Raw genomic sequence first — 24089 nt, forward strand, 5'->3', positions numbered from 1 at the left:
ATTTAAACTTAAATACAATAATTAAATTAAATTTATAAATAAATCTCAAATACATTGCAATCGTTTGTACATTGCCGTTAAGTGAGGAGCTGATCATTGGCATCTAACATTAACAGCGCACTGTTAGCTAACATGCAGTGTGCGGTGTGACCAGCGTGTCGCTTTTGCTTTGGCATTTTCCGTTAATTGCTGGGCTGGTCGCATAACTACGCTGCTCGCGCGCCAAAAACATCAGTTGTTTATCAATCGCGTGCACCGTTGCATGTGCGTTGCCGCTAAACGCAATTTACCGACGGCCTTTTTCTGTTACAATTTTTGAGTTGTTTTCTTTTTTTGAAATATTTTTTGTTTGTTCTTGTGATCTGTGAACGAAATTTATTCTAACAATACAAATAATATTAACAATATCGACAGTCGAAACATACGAATAGCATCAAGAAAATAAAACGGTGAAAAATTACTGTGCTTGTTTTCGAATTAGCATCAAAATAATTTACAAGCTGCGAATTAGAATTGAGCTAAACAATACATGTTATTGGCATTTATTAATGCCTATCAATGAATTAATTAATTCAAACACTGAGCTAATTTCGCGTGTGTTCTGTGTGTGAGTGTTTTTTTTTTATTGTGTGAAATTTGCATTTGATTTGCATAAAATTGACATTCAGCGGTTTCGATTTTTGCTGAAAAACTAAAGCAGAAAGGTGAGTTGAAAATATGAAAAAATAAATATTAACTGGAAGTTAAATCAATTCAATTTTTAACCTACTCACAAAATTATAACAAACATAAATTGCATTAAAATTGTCAGTGAGACTTTAAAAATGGCGCGACACTATAACGGTTTTTATCTTAGTTTCCCCCATCTTCTGTTTCTTCTTCTGCTGCCGTTGCCAAAATGTGCCGTTACACATGTTCCATGTTCAATTTGATTGCACTGAATATTGTTTGTTGTGTTGTTTGCTGTCACACTCTCTCGATAAGCTAAACAGCAGCATCGCATCAGAGCAACAAAAGCAATTCTCGTACATGTGTACAAAATATGCTTTGGCGCAAAAAAAATAACAGAGTTTCTTGTACGACGCACACGTTTGCAGCCCCCCTCTCACCCTCTTTGTTCTCTACTCTGCTCCCCCTTCCGACTGATGATACTACTTATTTACTCGTATTTACTATATGCCTTTGTTTGACTGACTATCTGTAGGTCACTTGACTGTATCAACAACACTAGAGCTCGAGCTCCATTTATCGGTTTAGTTCTCTTGCACTCTCTATCACACTTTCGAGCTTCACTTGTTCCTACTCTTTCTTACACGCACTTGTTGATTAGAAAGATCTGAACTGTGAACAAAAAAACATTGAAATCGCTTAAACTCTTTTTACATCAAGTAAAGCTTGATTCAATTCAAATAAAACACTTGGTTTTAAATTAACTAAGTGCAATCAGTTTATTAACAACTCATAAAATATAATTTTACTAAAATAAAATATTTATCTATGGTAATATAAAGGAAGAGACGCTAGAAACGTATTAAAGTGGCCATAATATTGTTGACAAAAAATTTGTTGAAAAAAATCTTCAATTGAAAAACTCTATAAAAAGCTTGCACTAATTTCAGCTTTAAGTAGCATTAACCTTGCGCAGTGTTCCCCGAATATTTATAGCTCTTTAAACTTGTATTTTGTTTATGTCGAAATTATCAACAAAATGACAAAAATTAACATTTTTTTTTTTTGCACAGTCAACAATTCACAGTTGGTTGTGGGTCACTGTGCGGCCAGGAAGTGCAATAGCACCCACACCTTACTCATATACACACAAACACATAGTCACAAACATACACACACAGTCAGACTAATACAACACGGGCATAACTCATACAGCTGCTAATTAAAAACAGCAATCAGCGAATGACAAATGACACAGAAAAAAGCAATCAAAACGTAATGAAACAGGATACATTTTGATAAGAGAGACGACACCCGACAATAACAGAAAAAAATACAAATGTTTAATTTGCATGGCCCTTTTATGCGGGTGTGAGCATGTGTGTGTGTGTCCACAAACATTACAAACAATTGACAGCTGTTTACGCCTGTTGCAATCACAATGGTCTCCACAGTCCACAAGAGCCAAGGATGGTGTCAAGCGCGAGCGTGAGAGTGAGAGAGCGACAGTCTGAGAGCGGCTTTTGCTGATGAGTTTGTCATCATCGCATAAAGTTGAAGCTGCTGCTGTTTTAATTCCGCCTTACATTTCTTTCACAACGTAACGGCGAATGCAACAACTACTGATAAGCTAAAGGGCTGCGGGGCATTCTCATTCACACGCACACACATACTTACTGTCTCTCTCTCCAAAAGCAAAGACTGATAAATAGACACGCACTCGCACAAACACACACACGCACACGCGAGCCCTGCGAACTGAACTGAGCTGAGCCAAAGAGTCTGAGTCAGTGCTCTCTCTTTGGCATACATATGTTTCTATGTCGCCTTTGTGAACGCATGCGCCTGTTTCATTCCCACCCACTCGCTCTCCCCACATCCATTTACAACTATTTCACCCAAAAAACAACAACACAGATAGCGTTTTATGGATTACATTTTAATATTCAAGCAAGAACAAGTCCATTGCACTGTGGTTTGTAATTGAACAACAAATGGAAAATGACTAATCGAGTGTTGTTTTGCGATATGTTGTAAATGTATAAATAGATTTATGATTTATTTTTTTACTAATACTATTAGAAAATATATAATATGAAAGGCCATTAAATGTATTATCTAATATACCAAAGTAAAATTAAAAATAATTGCAATTGTAGTGTTAGAAATTTGCAAATTCAGTTGAAAAAGAATTACAGCAGCCATTTTAAAATTGGTTTTAGTTGTCCCACTGTCTGCATTCGCACTATTTGTCTTCAGGACTTGCGCGGAAGCTGCTATTTGTGAACTCACTCTCTCTCTCTCTTTATTCACTCTTGAGCCGAAGTTGGAAACGAAGCTAGGCACGAAGCAAAACCGAGAGTCAACCCTTGCTGCCCTGCCCTGTGTTCTCTATGTAGTCTGTGTGCAGTCATATGGTCGCAAAAATCTAATTGGAATTGGAAATCGTAGTTGGCAGTTGTTGTCGCAGTTTCGTTTCGTCCTGTGGTCGCTGCTCTCTGCCGACGTTGTCGCTGTTTTCGCGATTTGTCTGCGGCTTTGCACAGACGTCGCCAGCGTCCAGCAGCAACGTCAGCGTCGTCGTTGCCGTTTCTTGTGCCGTTTGTTTGTGTTTTTTGCACTTTTTTTTCGTGTGTTGTTTTTTGTTTTTTGGGGGGTGGGGAGCCAAAGAAATACTACCAACAACATTTAGCACAATAATAACGTGCTTCCTAGTCGATAGACGATTTTTCTCTCTCCAAAACTGTTGTTGTTGTGTATGTGTGTGTGTGTTTTTTTGCATTGTGTTAATCGCGATTTTTTTCGGCGTTTGCGTCGCGTGCAGTAAACTAAGCGCAGAATTTAAACGTAAGTTTTCGATATTTCTTATTGTTGTTGTTGTTGTTGTTATTGCGGTTGTAGTTGTAGCTGTAGCTGTATTTTTTTTGTTATAGGGTGGCAACCATCGATTTGCGTGTCGCGCAGTCAAACAAATCAAATGGGAAAACGCGATTCGATTGTGTATATAAAACAATTCGATTGTCTATTTTGGGTGCTAAAATTATTGTTATTATTGCCCATTATCCATTTACCAGGCCACCCAATAACTGTCTGTCTGTCCGTCTGCCAGTCTGTCAATCTAGCAGTCTGTCAGTTTGACAGACAGAGACTATACTATGTGCCACTCTCTTTCTTTCTCTCTTTCCCATCGGAATTTTGTGCTTGTGCAAAATGCACCAACTTTTACAATGCAGTAAAAACTATCGTAACTTATAAAGTATTGACATCGAAGAAACGTTTGCGATTATAAGCCATAAATGCCTCTTGGGGTTTCCAATATTTCTTTGTTCAGTATATTACACTTGTAGTGATAACACTACAGTTGCTGCTATAATATGGTATAATGTTTTTATACCCGCTGCCCATAGGGTAGAAGGGTATTATAACTTTGTGCCGGCAGGAAATGTATGTAACAATTAGAAGGAGGCATCTCTGACCCTATAAAGTATATATATTCATGAGCAGCGTCAACAGCCGAGATGATCTAGCCATGTCCGTCTGTCCGTATGAACTCCTAGATCTCAGAGACTATAAGAGATAGAGTTATAATTTTTTTTCGACAGCATTTGTTATGTTTACACGCAGATCAAGTTTGTTTCAAACTGTTGCCACGCCCACTTCCGCCCCCGCAAATCAAAAAAATCGAATAACAAGCGTAATTTTAAAGCTATAGTTGCGAATTTTGGTATATACAATAATAATTTTAGTAGTTATAGTAGTAGTAGTAGTCGAGTACACTAGATTGAAGGGGCGTAATAATACCGATAATAATAATAAAGTGCCAATGCAGTTATATACAATTTTACTTATTATTGTACGATAATCGTAAATGCACACTATGAGTAAATAGCGCTTTGTTTGTTTGTTCGATTTGCAATTTATCTAAAAGTTGTCAAGGTTCTGTGCCAACATTCCCGAATAAATTCCATATGGAAATCGCCATCAAATATTTATACTATAAACAAGATAGCTTAGAAATAGTCCAATAACTCTTTAGGTAAAACAAGGATGTCGAGGGGAGTTTGGGGAGCCTTGGGGAAAATTGCCATGAGTCATATGCTGCTGCTTAGCATGCAATGTTGTTGTTTGCAAAAGGAGCGAGAGCATGGAGAGGGGAGGGTGAAGGCCAAACGGCGATTGAGTCATGTCAGCTGTTCAAAGTCGGGCGGCGACCTTGATGACCGCATGCGCAGGCATTTCTGAACAATTTTGTCAGGCCTATAACGCACCCACACATCGAAGAGCACTTCACAAACACACACTCCACTCACAAATCATAAAAACTGGTAGCAAAACAACAAATCGAGCATGCTCGACTGACAAATATGCGCTAGTCAAAATACAAACTTGAATAAAACTTAAAGTTCTATTATATATCTTTCAAAATATCTCATTTAAGAATGAAGGTTCTAAAAACAACGACCAAGTTGATCGCTAACAAAAACTCTCAGCTATACCCTAACATTTCTGTAGCTAGCGGAAATATCCGCTATACAAAATACAATAATAGTACACACAAAACTTAAAGTACAACCTTATATCTTTGAAAATATCTCGGTTTAGATACTTGATCTTTCTTGATCATTCAATAAAAAAGGTTCTAGAAACAACGATAAAGTTGATTACTAATAAAGAATCTCAGCTATACCCAAACATATCTTTAGCTACCGGGTATAAGCACACACATGGCACCTCCATGGCTCTGGCTGACGTAGCAAGGACTAGGCGTGAAAGGTCAACTTTTAATGCACGCCAGGGGCTCGCACAAATTATGAAAATGTTATGACAATGACCTTGCCACAGGCACGACTCTCATGCTACCTGATGCTCGCAACCTCAAGGAGCGACAATCAACCGTTGAAATCATCAAACAGTTTTAACACTATTTCAATGGAAATGCAGCGCTCATTGGAAGCCAAAGGTGTCAAGGCGGCGTGGCTGGAATGCGCAAAAGTTCTCAATGAGTGCTATACTAAATCAGCTTTGTGCCTAGGAATATTACTATGTTCAAACTCTTAATGCGAAATTGGTAGCATATTCCATGAATGCTTGGAAATTCCATTACATAACTGATTTTTCACTTTCCATTAACTGGAAGTAGTTGCTATTCCCACAGCGTCTTTTTCTATCTTTTTTGTATACTGCTAGAATGAATAGCTCAGCTGGAAGTGATTTGCAATCACTTTTAATTTGATTTCCTTTGCGTAAAGTCGCATTATTCTACTGGAAGAAGCTTTATTCCACTGACAGTTGCCATATATTAATATGTTACCACTGGAAGTAGCTTAATTATACTGCAAGTCGAGTGAAGCTTTGTACAATTTGCAATCAATATGAACTTAATATTTCTCTTATATTTAAGACTATGCTTTGCTTGTTTCAATCGCTCTACTGGAAGCATCATTGGCTAACTTCCAGCCTGGAAGTAAGCTGAAGAGCTTTTAAGTTGTAGTTAACTGCAAGACACTTCTTTTGGATTCCTGGAAATCGGGAGGACTTGGGTCTAACTTCCTCTTCTTGTGATCGTCTTTTTTTTTGCGTTTTGTTTTTTTTTTTTTTTTGCATTTTGGATGGGTTTGATGGATCGGTCTCTTTTCATTCGGTTGTTGTTCTGCATGTATTTGCTGTGCTTTTTGCCATTTCCGCTTGTCAAACATTTGTCGGCTTTTAGCTTATTACCAACGAGTGTGGCGAGAGTCTGTGTGTTTGATATTTGCAAAACAAACCTACACGAAGCTGACGAGTTGTATCGGTTTTACTCGTATCTGTCCGTCTATACATTTAAATATGTACATATATGTTTTATATATATGTATATATACATATATATAATGCCAATCTGTCTGTCTGTCCCACGGCGTATTCATCATGAGTTGTCGTCTCGTATTCGTAGTTTTCGCGCATTTCATCGCATATTTACGTAGGCCATTCGAGCCAAGTTAACGCCTTTATTTATTGACTTATTTGTTTAGAGCACCTCGCACTGTGTACTATACAAATGTGCGTGTGTGTGTATGTGTGTGTGTGTGTGTGCGGTGTGCGTGTGTAACGTTCAATGACAAAAAGCAAATAAAACTCCATTTACCGTTTTCCACTTACAGACTCATTTCTGATGATGTCACACAATGCCTTCGCATACTTTTTGCACAAATAACAACAATAGTTGCTAATAAACGCAATATATTCTCACACTTTCTTACACGTTCTTAATCTTCCCTCTCTTTCTTTCTTTTCCAGGGCGATTCCAAAAAGCCATAAACTCCAAGCACTGAACGGTAAGTTTAAGAAATGTTTAAACTAAAGTTTATTTAAAATATTATATAAAATTAATTAAAAAATAAATGAATTTAGAAATTTAGTTAAACTAAACATAATTTCAAAGTATGCAGGATGTTATAAATGTATTTGAAATATGATAATATTTAAAATCAATCTATCAAAAGATTTCTTTCTCAGCTGAAATCGTATAACATCGTTAATCTCAGAAATTAGAGATTTCGTTAAACTATACTTATATTTTCTAAATTAAATAATAAATATAAATAAATTATAAATTTATTTGATAAATAGAATGTTGCTTTTTAGATAATATTTTCAATAATTCTATCAAACGATTTCTTTGTTAGCTAATTTCAATATTTTCTAAAGTAAATTCAAAATTTATTTGCAAAATTTAAGATTTGCTTTTATAGACCTTATTTCCAATCAATCTATCAAAAGACTTCTTTCCCAGTTGAATTCGTATAACTTTGTTAATCACAGACCTGAAATTAGAAATTTGGTGAAACTAAACTTATAAAGTTTTTTTTTTCAAATATTCTCTTAATGAAATGATCATTTTATTTGCATCCAACTTAATTTCAATTTCGAAATTTATTTGAAAAATTTCAGATTGCTTTTATAGATATTGTTTCCCATCAATATATCAAAAGTCTTTCTCAGCTTATTTCAATATTTTCTAGGGGAACTTAAAAATTTATTTGAAACATTTAATATCGTAACTATCAAAAGACTTCTTCTGAAATCGTATAACTTTACTAATCTCCGACTTGTCGCTGACTAAGCTGCACACACGGCTTTATCTTATCCGCTATTTAGACTATTCGTAATACTCCCGGTTCATAGTTGCTTTTTTGGGGGTTTCATTCATAAAATATTGACGCTGGTAAACAACGTGGTTCGTAATAGTTTTAACCCAAAAAGTGAGACGCTCTATGTTGTCGTAGTGCTTATCGCACCCCCCCAGCACGATATAGGCATATAGATATACAATCCATCGGAGAGACGGACTCGTCATTGAGTGATTCTCTTGTGTGTTGGCAATATACATACGAGTAGGTATAAAAACGCCTCCACACTAATCACTTGACTTCTGGCGAAAATCACGCTGAATCATCAGAGAGAGAGAGAGAGAGAGAGACGAAGAGAATCCAAGCGACAAAAATACCAGAGCATTTCGTCATATAGCTGAATCGTGTGCAATATATATCTATATGGTATATATCTGTCTCGTCTGTTTGTGTCGTAGGTCAAGAATTTTCGGCGTTGCGCCAACAATTTTGTGACGCATCGAAAACACTTTAAAACGGTTTGGTTTCGATTTCGTTTCAATTTGATGTCGATTTCGACTTCGATTTCATTTCGATTTCTTGTCGCTTTTCCTGTTGTTGTGCTTATCATAACTTGGCTCAATTGTTATTCAAACGAGGCAACAATAAAGCAAACGACAAATTGGGCACAACGAAGCGACGTGGCAATAAATGAATGCATCGATCGAAAGAGACGTTAAAGGTGAACACCAACAAAAATATAAAAAAAACACAATCGATAGATAGATAGATAGATAGAAAAAAACAATAAACAATAAATGACAATCCCAACGATCCAAACAATCCATCGATTCTCCAAACGAATTTTGATTTGATTTGACTGATGCCAAAGCGAATGATTCGAAGTGATTCGAACGATTGCTCAATCGCCTGGCAAACGATTTGTCGTCGTTTGTCATTTGTTTTTTTCCTCAACCATTTTCCTAGCCATATTTCAATATTTATTAATATCTATGGCACGATTGGACAAACTCAATTGATGTATTTGTCTCTGTATGTGCCTGTGTCTGTGTGTGTCAAGTGCTTAGCCAAGGGTTGCGGCCAAGGCGACGATAATGATGCATCGATTTTGTATTTTCCGAGATCTTCCAAGTTAGATAATATTACATCGACAACGACAACGACAACGAAAACGAAAACGATTGCAACGAGTGCGAGACTTGGACTACAAGTTGTCTTCTTGAACATGTCAATTGAGGCAGATCATTGACAAAAGATAGCTCTAAGAGGGGACAGCAAAAACGAAAGGGACACAATGAGGTTTAATGAAAAAGAAAGTGACTTTTGATTACGACAGATCTTAAAATCATTATGGTTTAGGCAATCGTACAATAATTTAGAACAACTTTCCGCGATCTATTGTAATTAGAAATAATTTCCATATTCAATTTTAAACAAAAAATGTTGTTTGAACATAGAATATGCCTTCAATGAAGAAGAAAATGACTCTTGGCTTCTACAGATCTTAAAATTAATATGGTTTAGGAAATCGTACAGAAATTTAGAAAAACTTTAATGTCCAAGTATTCGCGATCATAAAAAGATGTTTTGTTGGCTTTCTTTTTTTTTTAATTTAAATTTTAATTATTAGTAATAAATTCTATACTCAATACAAAATAACAAAATTTGGATTTGGATTTTTTTCAAATTTTAATTTTAATACAATGAGAAGCCTAAAATTGAATCATATCATTAAATAACCATTAATGTTTTTTTATGGCTATTTTAATACAATGTGAAGCTTAAAATTGAATCATTAAACTACATAAAAATAAATTTTTTTTTGACAAATGCTGGCTTTGAATCATTTATTATTTACTATTTTTGTATAATCGTATTCAACTCAAGTTAAATCCTTTAACTGAAGGGCGCTTTCTTTAATTTTGATTAATATATCTAACAAAATTCCAATTGTTAAGAAGTTGCAATAAATTTGTCGATCAGTGATCCTCAGTTTGTTGTTTGTCATTAGCGTCTTTCGTTTTTTTTTCAAGGTCTTACTCCAAAGCTGAGTGTCAAATATTGATCGCTAAAGCAAAGAAAAGGATTTCTTTAATTTTGATTATTGTTCCTAACAAAGTTCAGTTCACAACTTGCAATAAATTTGAGGATCAGTGATCCTCAGTTTGCATAGCTCATTTATCTTTAGCGCTAATCGAGCTGGTGTTTGTCATGAGTGATTTTCACGCTTTTTAAAGTTCTTACTCCGAAATTGAGTGTCATATATTGATCGCTAAAGCGAAGAAGATCACTGAAGATTGTGATCCATTTGGCTTCAGCTGCAGTTGATCGGTTGATTGAATTAATATGCCTGGAATGTCCATGAGATTCCTGGAGCTTTGTCTTAGTCATTGAATCTGGCAAATGGCGAGAGATTGAAGCGTGAAGATTGCCCTTGTAGCTTCTTTTTTTTGCAGCAGCAGCAACAGCAACAGCAGCAGATGACGAGTAGTCAGTCCGTTGTTGTCTTGTGGCAGCTGCCACATTGTGTTGCTGCCACGTTAGTCTTTGTCGTCGTTGTTTTCTTTCTTTCGTTTTTTTTCACTTCATTTCAATTAATTGCGCAGACGCATCTTCGTTTGGCTTCCCAGCACAAAAAAAAATTGATGGCATCATCGTTATCATTATCATTATGACTGTGATTATGATTACGTTGACGATGATGATAATGATGATGATCATCCAGCGAATTCCCAGCATATTGTAAATTTAGTTGTTCGCGCACACAATTTGCCAGCGATGAGGGGCGTCTTGTTGTCGTTGTAGTTGTTGTTGTGTTGTGGTCATGGACCCGCATTGTTGTTGCCATTTTTATTTGTTTATTAATTGCTCACCACTCTTGGGTTATACACACAGATCTGCAGATCACACTGATCACACACAGATCGCAGATCGCGGATCGCGGATCGCATGTTGCCCATCGCCATTCCCATTCCCATTCCCATTTACCATTTGAGTTCGGTTGATGGATGCCTCCTCATAATATGTGGGCTGTGGGTGAAATAAAATCATTCAGTTGCCTCACTCACAAAACACTCAAACAATGGCGAGATGACAAAGTTTCACTTGAAGTGAAAAGCAAGTTGAATGTCGAGTCAGCGTCATAAAGCTCATAAAGGATGTAGTTGCTAAAAACAATTCAATGCACACTCTCTAGTAGTTATAAAACTATGCTGTGAAAGAAATATGCAAATAATATTCAATTAATAAGTATGGTTTGTTTATAAGAAAACTTGAAAACGAAAAAAAGCTTTTTCGGTATTTCAATATTGAATTACAAATAGCTTTTGAGATAAATTTCATGTTAAGTATGCACAAGTAAAGAAAAGACGTGCTAAAACTTAGAATATTATCTTGAATCCAGATTGTTTGATGTCAAAATTGAACCAAGAAGGTTTATTCTTAAATCAAGTTCAAAAATATTTAAAAAAATCTGTATATCTAATATGTACAGTTCTCGAAAGAGATTACCTTCCTTTAATTTTTTTTCTCCTATCCTAACTCTTTGTGGATCTACAATCTTATAGATTGTGTTTATAGATTTCGCTATCTCATTGCTGATCAAAAGAATTGCTTTTGTTGATCTCTCAAAGTTTTTCTTTTGCATTTAAACTTGACAATAGGAATAGGAAAGTTCTTTTTTTAATATATAAATAAAAAGTTATTTCCAATGTCAACAATCTTTAGTTTTGTTTTCCCATCGTAGCTGTTTGACGATCTCTCATCTTTATAGATCGTTTTTATAGATCTTGCCGTGATCTTTTTAGGGATCTCATTTAAATATAGTTGCTGCTTTGGGCTATTTTTTTGGAGACACCCCTTGGCGCTCTCAAGTTAAGTTGTGGTGGCAAAGTGATCAAGCTGTTGATCTGCAGCTCAAGATCAGAGCTCTGAGATCTGAGATCACTTGATGATTGTTTTGTAAGTAGTCAATTTGAGTTACCTGCGGCTTTTCAACTTCACACAGTCAGCAAGCAAGCAAGCCAGCCACAACAACTTCAAGTTGGGCGCATTGTTGAGGCAATTGTCAAATTAACACTCTATGGGGCCTAATCATTTAAACCGCTCAATGCTGGGCGTGGCATCGGGGAGTGGCTGGGGGGGAGTTTCGATTAAATGCCTCGCCACGATTGTTGCCTATTAAATAAAATCAACTGCGATGCGGGCGGCTGGCGGCTCTAATCAAAAGCATATTTATGCGATATGAACAAGTCGTATCTCTGTGTGTGTAAGTGTGAGTGTGATCAGTGTGTGTGTGTGTGTGTGTGTGTGTGTGTCTGTGTGTGTGTTCCTATTACAAACTCGTTAGTGGGTCAGGGGTAGCAAACGACAACGGCGCGTACTTAAATTTCATTACATTTAATAACGTTTAGTCATCAACGGATTTTTTTCTTGTTGTTGTTGTTGTTTTTGTTTTTTTTTTTAAATACCCTGTAAGCAGCATAAGTGTGAGAAAAGCAGTTATTATGTGCGGGTTGTGCGCATTAAACTGTATAATTTATGCCAAATTCAATTTTATAATAGATCTTTCAGCTGCAAAACTTGTTGTTGTAGATATTTTAAACCCTTAAGTAAAGTTAAACTTCTTATAATCAAATAATAATAAAAGAAGATTGTTAACTCTTGCTAATTTTCTAACTGTACTTAGTTGTATTAAACAGTTCCTTAATTATTCTCAAACTTTCATGCAAATCAATCACTAAATACAAAAGTTATAGGCAAAATTATATAAGGAAAACAATCGGTGCAATCTCTTTATAACGCTTGAACATCAAACTGACTAATTTATGCCAAATTCATTTTTATAATAATTCCTTTCAGCTGCTTGTTGTTATAGCTGTTATTATTTTGATTTCTATACAGATTAGATTATATGAAAAAGGAAGATTTTCAACTCTTGCTAATTTTCTTCTTGCACTTTGTTATATTAAGCAGTTCTTTAACTATTCTCAAAGTTTCATGACTATCGATTAGTAATTACCAAAGTTATATAAGGAAAAGGATTTAAGCCATCGCTTTATAACGCTGCTTGCTGTTGTAGCTGTTATTATTTCTACTCCTATACACTTTAAAATATAAGAAACATAAATATTTTAAACTCTTGCTAATTTTCTTTCTGTACTTAGCTATATTAAACAGTTCTTTAACTATTCTAAAAGTTTCATGACTATCGATTGGTAAATACCAAAGTAATAGGCAAAGTTATATAAGGAAAAGTAATATAAGCAAAGTTATAAAGGAAAAGGGTGTATAAGGAAATCGATTTCCACACTCACGGAATATGTAAATTTATTGTACTAAATTTAACTTAACTGAGTTCAGGGTATGCTGTAGTCGAGCAGCCTTTTCTAAATGCCTTTTTGCTGGGTGGTTGCACTCTGTAAGCGAGTGGTAAGCTCATTGAACATAATGAAACACCATCAAATGCCATGCGAATGAATGATGAATGAATGAATACATTGCCTCAATATGAATGACTGCGAGAGCGAGATGGAGACACTAAGCGAAAATTGTGCAAAAGCTGATGAATTATGATGGAACCCCACAGAAAAAGCCAAAAAACAAAACCAAACCGAAAAAAAAACCGAACCGGACGAACCTGATGAATAAAAGGTGAAGACAAATTAGGCGGCTTACATCATGATCTTGCCGACGACTCAAAAAGCGGAGTTTTTGAGAGTTGTGCGAAAATAACGACGCCAGCAACAACAAAAACAACAACAACAGCAGCGACAACTTGAGACAACAACTTTGAACAACAAACAACCAAATTGCGCCAAAGGCGCGCAATTAAGAATTTTGTGCTTTTTTTTTTGGCTAAAGTTTCGTTGGGTGGGCGATCGGTTTGGTTTGGGGTTACTCAACGACAACGATCAAGAAGAACAGCCAAGCTGAAGTAGGAGCAGAAGAGGGAGTGGGGGGGGGGGGAAAGACAGACAGCAACTAAATACATGGCCTCAAGTGTCTTGCTCATTAAGTTGTTCAGTTTCGCTCGGACGCCAAAAAATGATGAAGGCAATAGAGTTGAGAGTCTAACAGACGCTTGAATACGCTGACAACTGACAAAGTTAAATAGAACTAAGAAAAAGAGAAGTTGATACAATAAAGAAAAACACAATAGCAGCAATCATAATTTTATTTCTCTTTTGATTGAACAGAACTAAGAAAAATAACTTGGCACTATAAAGAAAAAAAAAAAAATTATCAAAAATAGTAGCAAGGTATCATATTTTTATTTTTCTTTTTATCTTGCAAATGTTTCTTTTGCACTAAATTTACAGTAAGCTTGAAAATACCAAAATAATCCTTTGATTTTTAGTTAAAGTGTTTCGTAGAGTATTGTATATCTATTTTGAAAGAATGTGGTTTTTATTTTTAAAGAATTTGTTAAGCTTATCGATGGATGCTAAATAACTCTCTAAACATTGCTGAATATCAAAATATTTTAACTATTTATTTATTTATTTATTTTTACATTTTTAACATATAATTCGTGTTTTTAGAGAGCTGGCTACTATATTAATGTTTTTCTTTATAGAATGTAATTTTTATACCCGCTACCCATAGGGTAGAAGGGTATTATAACTTTGTGCCGGCAGGAAATGTATGTAACAGGTAGAAGGAGGCATCTCCGACCCTATAAAGTATATATATTCTTGATCAGCGTCAACAGCTGAGACGATCTAGCCATGTCCGTCTGTCCGTCTGTGTGTCTGTCCGTCTGTCCGTCTGTCCGTCCGTCCGTATGAACACCTAGATCTCAGAGACTATAAGAGATAGAGCTATAATTTTTTTCGACAGCATTTGTTATGTTTGCACGCAGATCAAGTTTGTTTCAAATTTTTGCCACGCCCACTTCCGCCCCCGTAAATCAAATAAATCGAATAACAAGCGTAATTGTAAAGCTAGAATTGCGAATTTTGGTATATACAATAATAACTATAGTATTTATGATTCCTGAAAATTTGGTTGCGATCAGATAAAAATTGTGGAAGTTATTAAAGAAATACTTTTGTATGGGCAAAAACGCCTACTTACTAGGGGTCTGAGTTGCTTTGGCTGACAATCTGGTATTTTGAGCCGTATATGGTATATTTTGAATGCGGTACTATATCGATATACCAAACATACCATTTGGTATATTTTTAGTATTTTTTAAGTATTTTCGGTATATTTTGAAAATGATACCGCAATTTTTTGCCTTTATTAAAAATGGGTAGCGGGTATCTCACAGTCGAGCACACTCGACTGTAACTTTCTTACTTGTTATTTGTAGTTTGAATTACCATCGACTTTTTTCGATGTGCGGAAAAACTTTTAACAGTTATTTATAGTTAGTATTTTTTATAGAGTGCTGGCAACCATGAATATGTATTTTTACAGAATATAGTTTTTATTTTGAAAGAATTTATAAAGTTTGAAGATAGATTGAATTACACATAAGTACCTTTCGATTTGCTGAATGACTCTTGACACAAGTTTATTTTAAATTTATTTATTTATTTTTAACATTTTTCATTTTAACTCTTAAATTTTTTTCTTTTTAATAGAGTTTTGGTATTAGAATGTAATCTTTATTTTTGAAGAATTTATCAAATTTTTAGCTAGATTGAATTTATCATAGGTTTTTTTTTGGATGAGTGGAATAATTTTCAACGCTGTATTACTGAACAGAAATTTCATATAGTAACTAATCAATAGTTATTGCTTATGATCACATTTCCTAGCTGCGTTTTGCCAAAGTCTTCAGTTCACAATAGTACAAAGCGATTCTTCAAATGGTTAGCAAAGCGTGCTAAAAATAGACAACTAGCTGTCGATATAAGATACTGCTGTCCCCCTTCCCCCTACACAATTGAGTGCTGCAGGGTATGCAAATGTGAGAAGAAACAAAACACACAAATAAAACAAAACAAAGTGAGAAGACAGAAGACAGAAGACAGACGAAATAAAACTTGTCAAAAGTCTCGCAAGCGACACACGCCGGAACACAGTTGCCGTCACATTGAAAGACGCCAACAGCAACAACAAAAACTAAAGAAGAAGAATAAGAAGAAGCAGCAGCAGCAATAACAACAATAGCTACAACAACAATGGCAACAAGTTTGAAATTGTAAACGCTAACTAAGAATCATTATGTCAATGTCATTTCTGTTGTTGTTGTTGTTTGCGATGCGGCTCTTTTTGGGCTCGCCTCTATTTACCCCGCTCCGCTCTCCGCCCCCATCGTTGCTCTCCCCCCGCTCTCTCTCTCTCTCTCTGTTGCTCTCTTCGTGCTCCTCTCAACTGTATCCAGCTGCTTGTCTGTCAGTTTGTATTTATCTAATTTGTTGTGTGTTGTTTGAATTACCTCATAGTAGTTTCATCTTCTTCTTCTTGCTTGCACTTCACACTCTTCAATTGCCCATGTGTGTGTGTGTGTGTGCGTGTGTGCGTTAACTTCAGCTTCAGTTCAAAGCCAACTTCCATTCTATTCTTGCAGCTTTTGCCAGCTACAATTACGATCTGACATTGTTTTTCTTTTTTTGTTTTTGCTTTTTTCATCTTGATGATCATTTTTCAGCATATTACTGCTTCTTCTTCTTCTTCTTCTTGCTAATTTTCCGGCATATCTTGGTGAATGTCAAGTGCAACAACAACAACAACAACGACATCAACAAAACAATAAGAGTTGAACCACCATCTCATAAATGAAACGAGCTCAAGAGCACTTGACCGGGTTTTAACTTACAACAGAATACGAGCGACTCAGATCCATACGAAAGTGTGTGAGAAAGAGAGAGAGAGAGAGGGGAGCAACCCTCGCTGTTAATCCCTGGGGGATCAATCCATTGTGTCCAACACGATCCCAAGTCTATTAAAAGACTCTTGATATGAATAAACTGCAGCAAGCAGAGACAGCTTAGGGAAAACAAGTGTCAAGTGAGTAAACTCGACTTGCAGTGACGCCGAAATAAAGTTGGAAAATGTAGAAGACAAATCTTGGGTTATGAAAATCTGGATTTAGCCAGTTCATAACATAGCTTCAGTTTATTTTTTGTCTGTTATATATTGAAATGGAAAATGAAAAGCAGTGTTAATTCATTAATGCATTCAAATCTAGTATTTTTCAGACTTGGGTTCTAAAAATCTGGAATTATCCAGTTATAGACATCGCTTCAGTTGGGTTATATTATTAATTTGCGAATGCATTTAAATTCATTTAAGCGTCTTCATAAAGTCTTGATGTTTTAATAGAAATTAAAATTAAATAATTTTTAATTTTGATTATTTTATTTGGTATGATCGAAAATGTAAATACAAAAATAAAAATTATGCAAAATTGAGGCATAAGATAATTTCGTTGATCTGATGTAACTTCCATTCATTGCTGCCATATTCTGATCACACTTTTGTTGCCTCAGCAACGTTGAGTGTCAAGTGTCAAGTGCTTTGTTGCCTGCGACCTTCAGGGAATCCTCTCGAGCTCTACCTGAGTCCATAACACATATAGTATTTAGTTGTAGACAACACCTTAATCGCTTGCTCGACGTCTTAGCCCGTTCAGCTGGTCGTAAAAAAAGGTGAAGCGTCAACATCTGTATTTTATATAGTTTGTAGTATGTGTGGCACGCCCACTTAGCCCAGTTTATGTGTTTTGTTTTTTTTTTACGTTCATTTTTATATTTTTTTTTGTGGAAGCTTAAGCCACAACAGTGGCTCTTAATTGAGCCAAAAGCTTAGGCTGGCCGAACAAATGCACGAGTTAAACTCTTTATGGCTGTTTTATTGGGCTCCCAAGTGGATTTGCATAGACTGCTCGCACTCACATACTCACATACTCACACTCTCACACACACTCAAATCCACTCATAAGGCTATCGCAATTTTGGCTAAAACTTTCCATTTTCAATAACGAGCGTTTACCAAAGATGGCCCATAGAAAAACCATCAAATGGTTATCAAATGCGCCTCGTTTTTGTTTATGGCATTTGAAGTTGTTATCTTGTAACGGAATAGAGTCGGAAAATGTTCAGTTTAAACCAACTAACGAGGCTGTTGCATTGACTAAAAGAATTCTGAGATACTTTGTTCATATGTGAGATGAATTTAATAAACAAGATGGAGTATTAATTCATAATATATATAAAGTATCTGAAAGTGAGAGAAGAATTTACTAAAGTAAAACTTGTAGTAAAACACAAAGAATAAAGCAAAATATTAATATATAATATTATTAATATTAATATATAAAATTATATAAAGACTATTGGCAATATCTAAAAGTTAATTATAAAATGCTTTTTCCAAATATGAGATGAATTTCATAAAACAAACAATTTTACTAGAGTACAGACATTAAAGCTTAATATTAGTTTAAAATATATAGATTATCTGAAATATCTGTAAAGTGAATTTTAAGATACTTTGTTATATTAGTTTATAATATATAGAGTTCTGAAATATCTGTACTAGAATACAAAGATTAAATATGAATATAAGCTTATAGATAGATTATCTGAAATATCTGAGAAATAAATTCTAAAATACTTTGTAGTAGAATTCAAAGATGAAAGCTGAACTATCTGAAAGTGAATTCGAAACTATTGTGTTTTAATGTGCGAGGAATTTCATAAAGTTAATTTTGTAGTAGAAAACAATCAATAAAAGAAAGTATTAATATATAGCAAAATACATATATATAGACTATCTTTGCTTAAGGAAAAGGATTTTCATAAAGTAAAACTTATAGAAAAAAGTAAAGTATTTATATGAAATATCTGTGAAAGTGAGTTTAAATGTGGGAAGAATTCCATAAAAGGGTTATAATTGAATATGAAGATTAAATCTGAATAAAACCCACTAAAAAGAATAGAAAAATCATAGTTGATAGGTTGCTAAATACATATCGGATATCTATAAACCTATATGCTTATATGGGAGACAAGTTGAATGTGTTTTAATCAGTATTGTCTTAAGGGCTTTAGATACGCTGGAATAAACAGTAGCTGGCTTCTATTGTTTTTGGTGAAGAGTAGGAAAAGTGAGTGTGAATGTGAATGTGAGTGTGAGAGTGAGTATACTATGAGTACTCGCATATTCAGTGTCTAATCGCAGGTCGTATCAATCAAGCCACAAGGCAAATAGCATTGGAATTTGAACTGAATGTAAACAGCGAATGCTCGTGGCTGCTTTTTTTCTTATCTTATCTATGCTGTTTGGTAAGCTGTGAGAGTGTGTGTGTGTGTGTGTGTGTGTGTTGGTATTGATGTTGTTGTTTTCCATATGCCGATGACGACATGTGCTGGATCACATGCAACAACAACAATGGAAAAATGGAAAACGTTTAACGCATTTGTCTTTTCCGGGCTGTTTATTAAGTTGGCTTCTCTCCCCTGTCTGTCTGTCTGTCTGTCTATAATTCTTCGCACTCTATCGACTCTTGCGGCTTTCCCAATATGTTTGCTACTTGAACCACTTGTGGCCCAATGCGTGTCCATAAAGTTGTCTAAACTGTTTTTGTATAGAATCGAGATACATCTCTCTTGCTCTCGCTTTGCTTTGCTTTGCTTTTGGTTCTTTGGTATTTCGATGTATGGTATTTTTGTATTTTTATTTTTATTATGTTTATGCTTTGGTGGAGAGCAATTAGCACGCTTTCAGCACATACCACACACAACATTTGGGTCAAGGTTATTAGCCCAAAACCCAACCCAATCCAACTCAACTCGACAGAAACTTGCAACCAATTGGTATCGAGTCGAACCCAACCCAAGCATCGACAAACAACCCAACCCAATGCATCATCTGCATCTGCTTCAGCTTCAGCTTCAGCATCTGCATCGATTGGGTGGGTGTTGTGCTGTAAATACACTGACTGCCAGACTGACTGATTGACTGACTGCCAGACTGACTGACTGTCTGTCTAGCTGGTTGAGAGTAAACTCCACACACCACTTGAGGCATCTGTCAATGTTGCCTCCAACTTTAACTTCAACTGCAACTGCAACTGCAACACCCTTAATCTCTCTCCATCGCAACTTCATTTCTCATCAGTCAGTCACTCGACTCGACTGTGGGCTAGGCCAATGCAGATCATTGCGATCGAGAAATAGGCTAAACTCCGGGAACTAGGACAACAAACAACAACAACTGTTACAACTTAATGAGATGACTAATTGAATGCATAATTTTCATTAATAAGCGATTACACGATCACTTTGCAAACACTGGGCTAGGCCAATGCAAGATCACTGCTTTCAGTTCATCAGCCTCAGAAATAGGCTAAACTCCGGGAACTAGGACAACAAACAACTACAACAACTACAACAACTACAACTGCTACAACTTAATGAGATGACTAATTGAATGCATAATTTCATTAACAAGCGATTACACGATCACTTGGCAAACAATCTGAATGATCTTTCAAACACACTCATTACCCATTGATTTAATGTAATGACTAGAACTGCGCTTGCTACATTAAGTTCTCATTTTTATTTGTGTCAATTGCGATGCACAGTTAGTGATCCAGAAAGTGTCAATTGATCACTTAACAGATCTATGAATTGATTAAGCGATCGCTATGTTGATCTATTAGTAATCAGCGTATTACAAATCGATTGTGCGATCGCGAAATGTGGCACAAGAATTGATGAATTCATGCAGAATTTAATTGATGATCACTTTAATTGGATGATCGTCAAGCTGTTGATCATCTGCTGTGATATATTTGTGGTGTAAACTGTTCCAAAAGAAACCGATTGATTAATCGATTAATTGGTTGACGATAGTTTAATAAAAACAACTCATGATCAGCTTAAGTTCAGCCAGATCAGAGTGTTATAAATTGATGAACCCCATCACCCCGATAACTTCAAATTTTCAGCACTAATGATAATTAATTGTTGAGTCTAGCAAAACAGTTCATTAGAATAGCCCTAGATTGATCAGTATGCGATTAGTATACGAGTGAAATCAGCTGGCGAAACGCTTAATCATAGTCTTTACTCGGTTTTAATCTGTAGCTGGAAATCAAATCCGGATTTTGCACGAGTTCTACAAAAAAAAAAAATAAATAAGCGAAAGAGTTGGCAGCATACGTTTAGCTCTCACTGTTGTGTGCGTATTGGGGAAATTTTGCCTTGAACCCGAACGAACCCCTAATTGCGACTCCCCACACTTAACATTCACTTCTTTCTACCCCTTTGGTATTTTTTTTTCTGTTTTGTGTATGCATTTCTTGCCTCGAAATTGAAATTGAAGAGGCTGCAGCTGTATTTTGCTCCCCCCAATTTGCTGTTGGCTACCGCTTCCCTTCCCTTTTCCACTGGCTTTTCCACAGTACAGCACAGCAGCAGCAGCAGCAGCAGGCTTTCATCTTTTGTGCAACGACTTCTTTCACATCTAGTCTGGGCATGGTTCTGCATGTTGACGTTAATTAGAACGATGCACCATGCGTGGCTGCAGCTATGGATCGCTCGTATTTCAAAAATCTTTTGTGGGGGAAGAAGTCGACGCAGAAGAAGAAGAAGAAGAAGAAGAAGCAGCACGAGAAGAAGGGGTTATACCGAAAGGGGGCTTCGCTGTTGGGTCTCGGTGCGTGTTCCTCATTTGCTTTGCCGGGATTAACAACAGCAACAGCAACAGCAACGGCAACGGCAACGGCACACGTGTCCGTGCGTTTCTCCGTTTGCGTCCGCATCGAGCGCTTATTTATTACCTTTCAGCACCCAGCACCGAATTTGTATTTTTCTTTTGCCTTTCGCGTTCATTTCATTATTTTCATTTTTATGCTTTTCCTTTCCTTTTTCCGCCTTTTCAATTTTAATGAATCTGCGTTTTTGCCATGCTTTGAATTCTTTTCTCTGGTGTTCTCCAACCCCTTTTTTTCCTTCGGGTTCCTTCGAGTTTTGTGTCACATATTCCCGGTCGGAAAATCACTTTGGTGGAAAATGTACAATATTTTTGTGGCCATTGCATTTTATTGGTTTTTAGCTAGTGCTGCACACGTGTCTCCCCAACTCTCCCCCTTTCCTATTCCCTTTCCCTTTGTCTTTCCCCTCTTTCGGGGTTACGAACTCAACCAAGTGGAAGCACATTTGTCGTCGTCGTCGTCGTCGTCGTCTCGTTATTCGTGTCTCGACTGCAATTCCAATTTCAATTGCGATTGCATTTATTTCATTTAAACTACTTGCCACACTGTGGCACCTCCCTCCACCTTCTCCTCCCCAACGTCTTTGCCCTGCCCCAAGCTGGCGTGTAATCTCCCCTTTTGTGGTCTGACATTTGGGGTGGCTTTACTTTAATACGCCATCACATTTACACATTCACATCCACATCGGTAAATTCCCAATTTCAACACACCGGATATCATCGTTTAAGCCTCGTTCGAATCGAGATCTTGGCCAAGACTTTGACTTGATCATTAGCATTAGCATTAGCATTGGCATTGATTGATCAGCTGAACTCATCACTGTAATTAAGCATAATTAACGTGGCACGTGCAGCATATTAACATTTTCTTCATATTTCATATTTCATATTTTCGGTCTCGAATCCAAACCATGTGAACTCAACTCCGCGATCATCAAATTAGCTGAAACTTGGCACAGAGATATCTTAGCGTCGAAAAGTGAAGATCAATAATATGTTAAAGTATTTCAGATTATAGCAAAGTTTGTAAAAATACGATTTATATATGATACAGTGCATAGATTCGGTTAGTTCTAACACAGCTAACAAATCAGAGAATGTAGAGCATAGAAAGCGATGAGCAGATGGATATTTATTTTGATACAAATTAAGGAATTTCAATTGAACATTAATTCAACACATTTCAGAATTCAAACTATGTGAACTCAACTCGGCGATCAACAAATTAGCTGAAACTTGGCACAGAGATGTCTTAGAGTCGAAAAGTGAAGATCAGTAATATGTTGAAGTATTTCACACTATAGTAAAGTTGTAAAGCTACGTTTTATATATAATATAGTGCACAGATTCGGTTAGTTCTAACACAGCTAACAAATCAGAGAATGTAGAGCATAGAAAGCGATGAACAGATGGATATTTATTTTGATACAAATTAAGGAATTTCAATTGAACATTAATGCAACACATTTCCGAATTCAAACTATGTGAACTCAGATTAGCTGAAACTTTGTCTAAAGCTGTCTTAGAGTCTAAAAATGGAAATCGATTATATAATATCTTCAAGTATTCAGATACCATTTGTATATGATAATGTCAATAGATTGGGTTAGTTCTAGAGATGAAAAAAGAAACAGATGGATGTTTATTTTGATAAAAACGTACTAAAAATTAAAGAATATCATTTCAGCATTCTTTGAGCACCTCCCATAGAGTTAGAAAATCGTGTTGTACACAAATTTGCTCTCTAGCTGAGATATCTAATAGAGTTGTTAATGAATATATCTTAAATACGTTAGCTCTAGAAAGCTTTAATCACCTGCTGCTGCTGTTGTTGCTGCTGTTGTTGTTTTTCCTATTGCTAGTCATTAAAGTTCACATTCTTAAGTGTCGTGTGTTAGTTTTGAAATACAGTGTATTTTTAATTGCCATTTATGCGTCTGCACAAAAGTATCTCACTTGCATCTTGAGATGCATTTTTGCTCGGCTTTGGCATGAGATTATATATTTAGCAGCTGTCTGTTCTTTCCGTTCTGTGTGCTCTGTATTCTGTGCTGTTTTTTTTTTTTTTGTGGTGCTCAAACTGATTGACTTATGGATTTTAATAGTTCATTAGTTGCAGTCGCATTTGATTTGACAACTGTCTCTCCATCTCCATCTCCATCTCCCTCTATCTCTTTCTCTTTCTCTGTCTGTCAACAGCTTGTTACCGTTAGACGCGACTAAAATTGACTTGTCAAGGCATCCGAGTTGCAGACGCAGTCGCAGTCGTAGTCACAGATACAGATACAGAAACAGATACAAATGTATAGATATAGATACAGCTACATAGCTGCAAGACGCCCATTTCCATGTCTGTCTAGTCTCTATCTCTTTCTATGTATATTGTGTGTATGTGTGTGTGTGTGTGTGTGATTGCAACTGTGTGTGTGGCCAAGTCGATGGCCCTGAATGCAAAGTGGCATTTGGCTTAAATCATTTGAAAAGTTCAATTTAGTCACTGAAACTTGCCGCCTGCCAACGACAACTTGGTGCGTTGTTTGTTTGCTGTTGCTGTTGTTGATGTTGTCTGTTGTTGTTGTTGTCTGCGTTGTTAGTGTTGCTTTTGTGGCTGCATTAATTAACGAAAACCAACAA

General features: G+C 36.0%; 1 protein-coding gene across 1 annotated transcript in view; it reads left to right on the forward strand.

Annotated features, from left to right (window-relative positions):
- The first annotated feature begins 231 nt into the window (after positions 1–231).
- LOC133849121 (GAS2-like protein pickled eggs) overlaps positions 232–24089 on the forward strand; it is an 84418-nt gene continuing 60560 nt past the window's right edge. Inside the window, exons 1-2 of the mRNA XM_062285009.1 lie at positions 232–704; positions 6946–6983. The gene's annotated coding sequence lies outside the window, so the exon portion shown is untranslated. The remainder of the gene's footprint in view (positions 705–6945; positions 6984–24089) is intronic.

Source organism: Drosophila sulfurigaster, chromosome X (assembly GCF_023558435.1).
Source record: "Drosophila sulfurigaster albostrigata strain 15112-1811.04 chromosome X, ASM2355843v2, whole genome shotgun sequence".
In the NCBI taxonomy this organism is placed as follows: Eukaryota; Metazoa; Arthropoda; class Insecta; order Diptera; family Drosophilidae; genus Drosophila; species Drosophila sulfurigaster.